General features: G+C 36.6%; 1 non-coding gene across 1 annotated transcript; it reads left to right on the top strand.

The window, feature by feature from the left end:
• Nucleotides 1-635: 635 nt before the first annotated feature.
• On the top strand, nt 636-799 carry LOC119468794. Its single transcript, XR_005197555.1, has one exon. It is a non-coding gene; the product is annotated as a U1 spliceosomal RNA (small nuclear RNA).
• The last annotated feature ends 7,838 nt before the right edge of the window (nt 800-8,637 follow it).

The raw sequence follows: 8,637 nt of genomic DNA, 5'->3' as shown, positions 1-8,637 counted from the left end.
CAAATACCTAATGCGTGTGGAGCTTAAAACCTAGATGATGGGTTGATAGGTGCAGCCAACCACCATTGCACATGTATATATATGTAACCTGCACATTCAGCATATATATCCCAGAACTTTAAAAAATCTGTCATCTTTTATGATAATGTACCATTTAAATTTAAGCTAAAATGCACATAGTACCTTAGTTATTAATGTCACAAAATATCCCCTTTGAAATAAATACTCCAGCATGACCCATTGATTAACCTTATGGTATCCATACTATATAGTGTTGTCTCCAGGGAGCAGGGGTTGGGGGTGGGGGATACTCAATTCTTTTTTGTATTTGGATATGCTCCTTTGCTTTGTATTTGTCTGATGTGCAGTTGTATTTCCAGTCCCAAACCCACCTTCCACTGCAATAGATACAGATTTGGAAATGGTGGCTGTGGTTGCAATGGCTATGGCTAAACATAAAGGGGGCTGTTCATACTTTCAGACATCCCCCATGGTGATTCATGTCATTTTCATAAACTCTGTATTATTTTAGAGAAGAATGTGGGACTTTTCCTTTTAATATCCCTCAAATCCAGAAGGGTCATATTTTGCATATGATAGGTACTCAACACGTCTGTGGGATATAAACATGAAGCTGACTTATCTGGCGGGGGAGATACCATGATCATGAAGGTGGTTTTCCCAGGGAGAGGCTTATCCATTGCACTCCGGATATGCTGACCCCTGTGATTTTCCCAAATGTGGGAAACTCGACTGCATAATTTGTGGTAGTGGGGGACTGCGTTCGTGCTTTCTCCTAGTCTAAAAAAAAAAAAAAAAAAAAATGAAGGTGATTAATATAAGGTATATAGCATGACTTTAAAAGTAAACCTGAAACTCTTCAGTAAATCATATTTATGGAAACAAGCCAAAAGAGAGCTATAAAGTCTGTAACAAATTTAATGTCAACTCTCTTGATCAGGCAAGTTTCTCAATTATTTGTGCCTCAACCACAGGATAAGCAGAGCTGGTTGAAAAAGCTTCCAGTATAGGGCCATTCGGTAGTAACTTTGGTGGGAAGGGGAGATTTGGCCTATCACAGATTCTACCTTGATGAGAAGAGAGAGAGAGAGAGAAAAAAAAGAGAGAGAGTTACAATAGTATTTTAAATTTATCTGTTTCCAAAATAATTGCAATCAAATGACTGAATGTCATACCCATGGCATTCATGATATGCAGTTTCAGTGTACCATTTGCAAACATGTCTTAAGATTCTCGAGCCAGTTTGACATTTAGAAAAAAATGGTTACAGTTTCTATGGTAAAATTCTCACCACTTTTTCTATAGAATTCAGAGTCTTGGCTTTGCCCTGGTGTTTCTTCTTTGAAATCAGAATTAAGTGTGTCCTCTCCCAGGGTGATTTCAGGAAAATCAAGTTGATGTGTCCAATTGCTTTAACTGGCCTTCTGTTTCAGATCAGCTATGAAGAAGCAAAATAATGTGGAGGTGGTTTTCTCACTCTCTCTCAGGTGGGGCGTGCTATGCCATCTAAATTGTACATATAATCATTTTGCTTCAGTTAAGTGACAGTTGTATCATCTGTCCACTTTTTCTCTGCTATTCAGTATCTCAGATAATTGTCAATATTAAAAAACATTGCTCCTGAAGAATATTTTATGGCACTTGAAAATTGCTTTTTTATACAGTGGGAAATGATCTGAATCACTGAAAGTCAAGACTTTTATCATGATATTGAAGGCTAAATTCATACAAGTAAAACTGAGTTAAATCATAGAAAAATAGAACATTTGATGATAGGTGCAGAGAGAGACCCAGAAGGCCCATAATATGAAGATCCTTCCAAGACCTGTGTTCTCTGATCCCAAGCAATCTTAGCGAGCATCCCTCCTACAGGCCGGGAGCTCTCAAAGCATGGAGTTGGGGAGTTCTTGGGTTAGCTTCTACAAAAGTGTTGGCAGAGCTCTTGTAAATAAGATAATTATACAGAAATTGTCTACTTTTGTACCGGTTATATAATAAGCATTATGAATAGCAGATTTTAGGTATAAAAGATCATAGTAGAAATACAATCTTGAGATCATATCCTAATTTCAATGCTTCTTAATCGTATGACTTTTGTCAGCTTGTCTAATATATCAGAGCCTCAGTTTTCTTTTCTATAATATAAATATAATGATACTCTGGATCATAGAGTTGTTGTAAGAATTCAAACAGAAAAAATTATATCCAACCCAGAGTGCAAGATTTAAGCCACAATTTGCTTTCATTGAGTAGCTATAAACAAAGTGACCATCACTTGCAATATCACTTGATTTTTCCATGAATGTTTCTGATGCATTATCTTTTTCTACTTACATTAGCCTTTATTTCTCTATCGGACTTTTTTTTCTACTGCTCTCCAAAAAGTGGATTGCCATGCCTGTTTTACAATAGTGATTATTACATCAGGTCCCTTCTGAATTCGCCACTAAAAAAATAATTCAATTCTACTCAATTTGCTTGAGAGGAAACAGGGTGCAAAGAAGAAATTGCCCCCAGCTAATGCAGTTTTGCTATTGACAGGACTGAGACTGGGATCCTGGTCTATTGATTCTGTGTGTGGGGTTCTTTTCTTAGTCCCATCACCATTTCTCTCAAAAGACTGCCTCCTTTTCATTCAGCTTACTCTCAGAGCACATTTAGCCTTAAGATAGAAATCTCCCTCATCTCTCTTTGCAAGTATGGTGGTAATTTTGCTTTCTTTTTATGAAGCTAGAATGAATTAACGTTAAAAATTCAGTTGTGTCTTCAAGCTAGACACATTTCAAGTGCTCTATAGCCACATGTGACCAGAAGATACCCTAATTACTGTACAGTGGCAGATGTAGAACATTTCTGACATTGCAGAGCTCTCTGTTGGACAACAAGTTTCTATAGCCTTCTCCCACTAGAAATGGGCTCCAGAAATCTAGGCTTTCAACTACACCAGATCCTACACTGGCTGCATGTTCACTAGATTCACCAAAATCAGAATCTGCCTTTTCCTTTTTACCCATGAGCAGAAAAATCACGTTCAATTTTATGATTATGTCTCTATCTATAATTCGTAAGTATAAAGTATACATACATCTATATGTATAATATATACATTTATATATATGCAATTTCAACATATAGAGTATATATTATAGATATATATATATATGTAAATATATATGTATACATAGCTAAGTATATATATAGATATAATCCTAATTTCCTGCTGCTTTGTCTCTTGCTGCACTGTCCCTTACGCAGAACTACAGAAAGAGGGCGAAAGGGCAGCATGGTGTCTATGATACTTTCTGTTGCTTACAGGTAGGACTCCTTGATTATCAGGAAGAAGTATCTCATCAGGTTGGTTTTAGCATTGACTTGCAGAGCAGCTATGCTGCTTTAATGGAGATGGGTATAAAGGATTGTAAAATTGGAAATTAAAATCTTTTTGTATTACTTTTAACATATGTGTGCATATGCAAGTCATTTACTTGTGATTTATGCTTGAACACTCAACTGTTTTTTTTTTCCTAGAAAATAACAGAAGATTGAAAATTAATCAGGAAATAGAAAGTTATCTTCTGTGAAATATCTTTATTGAGGCCCTACTCCATAACAGTAAGTATATGCTAAACCCTGGGTTAGGAGGCTGGGGAGTGAGAGGGAGGTGCCAAGAGTTGGGCTTGAGGTTTCAATAATCGGGTGCTGCCAATCAACAAATTTGGGAAAACTGGTGAGAGGACTAAGCAATTTTCAACTCTGACATAGATTGTCCCTGTGCTGCTTCTATATTCTTTGTAGTAAAAATCCAGAAATTAAATTTTAAAGGATATTTAATTTTCATAACATTTGGGTGAGCAGAATCTGATAAAACCTAGTAGATCTTATTTCTAAGATCCATTTTCACTGAATATTTTCTAGTTTATGGCATTTGGATGTTGTTATTTTTAAATTACAGAAGTGTTAAAGGCCTATATAATGTTTTTTAAAAAATGACCAAAAGTATTAAAATGTATGTTAAAAAATCACCTATAACTTTATGATCCTAAACAATATTATTACCATCTTGGTAAATTTGACCCATGCAACAAATATTTATGCGTTTTCTGTCATGTACCAGGAACTGACTGGGCACTAGAGGTATATCAAGAAATAAAAAATTGAGCCACCAGGTGTGTTGGCACATTCCTCTAGTCCCAGGTACTTGGGAAGCTGAGGTTGGGGGATCTCTTGAGCCTAAGAGTCAAAAGCTGCAGTGAGCTATGGTCATGCCACTACAATCTATCATGAGTGGAAGAGTAAAACCCTGTTTCTAAAAGGAAAAAAAAAAAGTGACAGAGTCCCTGACTTCATGAAGCTTACATTCTAGAAAGGAAGACAGACAATAAATTATTTAAAAAGTAATGAATAAATAAAGTAATTTCAAGTATTGATAAATACTGTGATGAAAAACTTAGCAGTGTAAGGGTGATAAAGATTGGGGAAGGGGCAAGATGTTCAACTAGATGCTGCCAGGAAGTGCTGTTTCTACAGAGAGACTGGGATTTTGACTAAACCAACATAATTTGGACAGATCTTTGGGGAAAAAACACCAAATATGGATAGTAAAAAAGATGACGATGTTGAGGCTGACCAGAGAGGAACCTAGGAATACTGTGTGGGGTGCCTGAGCAACCCTTCCCCAAATGGGCTAGTTACCTTTCACAAACCGCACCTGGGGAAGGGATGAGTGAAAGGACTGAGGGGACTGCTCATTCACCATCAACCTCTGGGTTATTAGCTTCAGGAGGCCCACACCACCTATGGATGTTTTGATGTAGGTGAATTCTAAACTTGTTCTTTGGCTTTGCTCGGGAAAGGATTTAAGAGTGACTTGACAGTGATTTCAGCTAAAACTATAATACTAAGTAAGACTACTAATTCTCTCTCTTCTGTGAAATGAAAGGGATGAATTTAACAACAGCTACCCTGCACAGAGCTTTAGCCTTCTGAAAGCTTCCAGAAATGAAGCCAATGGACTATGCTCAGTGTACTCCACAGTTAAAGAAATACTAGCCCTCCCAGATTAGAAAGAGTAAGCCATGAATTCTGGCAATTCAAAAAGCCAGAGCGTCTCCTCACCTCCAAATGAACCCTCTTGCTCCCAGTAATGGCTCTTTTTTTTAATTGTTCTGTAGATTCTGAGGTACATGTGCAGCTCATGCAGGATTATTGCATAGGTACACACATGACAATATGGTTTGCTGCCTCCATCCCCCCGTCACCTACATGTGGCATTTCCCCCTATGTTATCCCTCCCTGACCTCCCCAATCCCTGCTGTCCGTCCCTTGGCCCCCCCAACAGACCCCAGTGTGTGATGCTCCCCTCCCTGAGACCCTTTGTTCTCATTGTTCAACACCTGCCTATAAGTGAGAACATGCAGTGTTTGATTTTCTGTTCTTGTGTCCATTAGCTGAGAATGATGGTTTCCAAATTCATCCATGTCCCTACAAAGGGCACAAACTCATCACTTTTTTATGGCTGCATAGTATTCCATGGTGTATATGTGCCACATTTTCCTTGTCCAGTCTATCTTCGATGGGCATTTGGGTAGGTTCCAGGTCTTTGCTATTGTAAGCAGTGCCACTATGAACATACATTTGCATGTGTCTTTATAATAGAATGATTTATAATCCTTTGGGTATATACCCAGTAATGGGATTGCTGGGTCAAATGGAATTTCTATTTCTAGGTACTTGAGGAAGCACCACACTGTCTTCCACAATGGTTGAACTAGTTTACATTCCCACCAACAGAGTAAAAGTGTTCCTATTTCTCCACATCCTCTCCAGTATCGGTTGTCTCTAGATTTTTTAATGATCGCCATTCTAACTGACATCAGATGGTATCTCAATGTGGCTTTCATTTGCATTTCTCTAATAATCAGTGATGATGAGCATTTTTTCATGTTTGTTGGCCTCATAAATGTCATTTTCTGAAAAGTGTCTGTTCATATCCTTCACCCATTTTTAGATGGGTTTGTCTGTTTTTTTCTTGTGAATCTGTTTTAGTTGTTTGTAGATTCTGGATATTAGCCCTTTGTCAGATGGGTAGACTGCAAAAGTTTTTTCCCATTCTCTTGTTTGCTGGAGATCACTCGAATGATTGTTTCTTTTGCTGTACAGAAGCTCTGGAGTTTAATTAGGTCCCATTTGTCTATTTTGACTTTTGTTGCCAATACTTTTGATGTTTTGTTGCCAATGCTTGTGGGGCTCTTAACCCCAGTTGAAATGACAGACATGGAATTCAGAATCTGGATAGCAAGAAAGTTCATCAAGTTCCAGGAAAAAGTTGAAACTCAGGCAATCCAGTAAAATGATTCAATAGTAGAAAGATGAAATAGCCATTTTTAGAAAGCCCCAACTGCACTTTCTGAACTGAAAAGTTCACCATAAGAATGTTATAATACAACTGGAATTATTAACAGCAAAAGAGATCAAGCTGAAGAAAGAATCTCAGAGTCCCATGATTGGTTTTTCAAATCAAGTAAGTCAGACAAAAAACTAGTAATATTTAAGAAAAGTGAACAAAACCTCTCAGATAGATGAGATTAGGTAAAGAAACCAGATCTACAACTCATTGGCATTCTTGAGGGAGAGAAGAGAGTAAGAAACTTGGAAAATATATTTGAGAATATAGTTCATGATAATTCCACAAATCTTGCTAGAGAGGTCGACATGCAAATATCAAAAAACATAAAGACCTCCTGCCAGGTACTTTAATAAACAACCATCCTCAAGGTACATAGTCATTAGATTCATCAAGGTCAGTGCAAAGAAAAAATTCTCAAAGGAAGTCAGAAAGAAGAGAGAGGTCACTTACAAAGGTAGCTCCATCAGGCTAGCAGCAGACCTCTCACCAGTAACCTTGTAAACCAGAAGAGATTGGGAGCCTATTTTTAGTTTCCTTAAAAAAATTCCAATCAAGAATTTCATATCCCACCAACCTAAGCCTTGTAAATGAAGGAGAAATAAAATTATTCTCAGTCTAACAAATGCTGAAGGAATGTTTTAACTAGATCAGCCTTACAATAAATCCTTAAGAGAATGCTAAGCATGGAACTGAAAGGACAACACATGCTACCACAAAAGTGCATTTTATCACATAGCTCACAGGCACTATAAAACAACTATGCAATCAAGTTTACATAACCACCAGATAACAAACACAATAGTAGAATCAAAATCATAGACATCAATACTAACCTTGAATGTAAATGGTCTAAATGTTCCACATAAAAGTACCGAGTGGCAGTCTGGATACAAAGAAGGTATCCAACCATCTGTTGTCTTCAAGAGACCCATCTTATGTGTAATACCACATACATCTTATATGTAATACCACACACAGATTTAAAGTAAAAGGATTAAGTAAGGTGTACAATGGAAACAGGAAAAACAAAAACGAAAACAAAAAACAGAAGTCACTATTTTTATATCAGATAAAACAGATTTAAACCAATGCAAAGCAAGAAGGAGAACGAAGGGCATTACATAGTGATAACAGCTACAATCTAACAAAAAGCCCTAACTATGCTAATACATATACACACCAAAAAATTAAGCTCTCAGATTAATAGAACCAGTTGTTTCTGGCTACAAAAAGACTGCAAAACCAAACAATAGTAGTGGGAGACTTCAACATTCCATTGACAGCATTAGACAGATCATCGAGATGGAAAACTAATGAACTCTGGACTTAAACTTGACACTTAACCAAGTAGATCTATTAGACATCTACAGAACACTCTACCCAACAATAATAAAATATATATTCTACTAATCTGCACACAGACCATATTCTAAGATTGACAACATGTGCAATCATAAAACATGTTTTCAGACATTCAAAAACAGTAAAATCATAGCAAGCATGCTTTTAAACCACAGCACAATAAAATTACAGGTCAATATAAAGAAGGTCTCTGAAAACTACACATAGACATGGAAATTAAACAGCTTACTCCTAAATAACACCTTGGTGAATATCAAAATTTAGGGAAAAAATAAAAACATTCTTTGAAATTAATGAAAATAGGGATACAATTTACCATAATCTCTAGGATGTAGCCACAGCAGTGTTAAGAGGAAAAGTTTACCCCAAAACACTGTCATCAAGATGTTAGAAAGATCTCAAATTCAATAAATAGTTCTGAGATAACTGACTAGCCATCTGCAGAAGATTGAATCTTGATCTCCACATTACACCATACACAAAAATTAACTAAAAGTCCATCCAAGATTAAATGTAAGACCTCAAATTATTAAAATCTTGGAACACAACCTATGAAATACTCTCCTCAATGTCATTCTTGGCAAAGAATTTTGGGCTATGTCCCCAAAAGCGATTGCAAGTAAAACAAAAGTAGTTAAGTAGGACCTAATTAAATAAGAGTTGCTGCATAGAAAAAGCAAAGCTGCCAACAAACTAAACAGACAACCTATGGAATGGGAGAAAAAATTTGCAAACTAAGCATCTGAAAAAGGCCTAAGATTTAGTATCTATAGGACACTTAAACCAACAAGCAAAAACAAACAAAACTTCATTTAAAAAAATAAACAATGGACAGGAACACACCCCTC

The sequence above is a fragment of the Cebus imitator genome, unplaced genomic scaffold (assembly GCF_001604975.1).
Source record: "Cebus imitator isolate Cc_AM_T3 unplaced genomic scaffold, Cebus_imitator-1.0 Scaffold493, whole genome shotgun sequence".
In the NCBI taxonomy this organism is placed as follows: Eukaryota; Metazoa; Chordata; class Mammalia; order Primates; family Cebidae; genus Cebus; species Cebus imitator.
The sequence above is the reverse complement of the archived record's forward strand: the minus strand, read 5'-3'. Positions and strand labels throughout refer to the sequence as shown.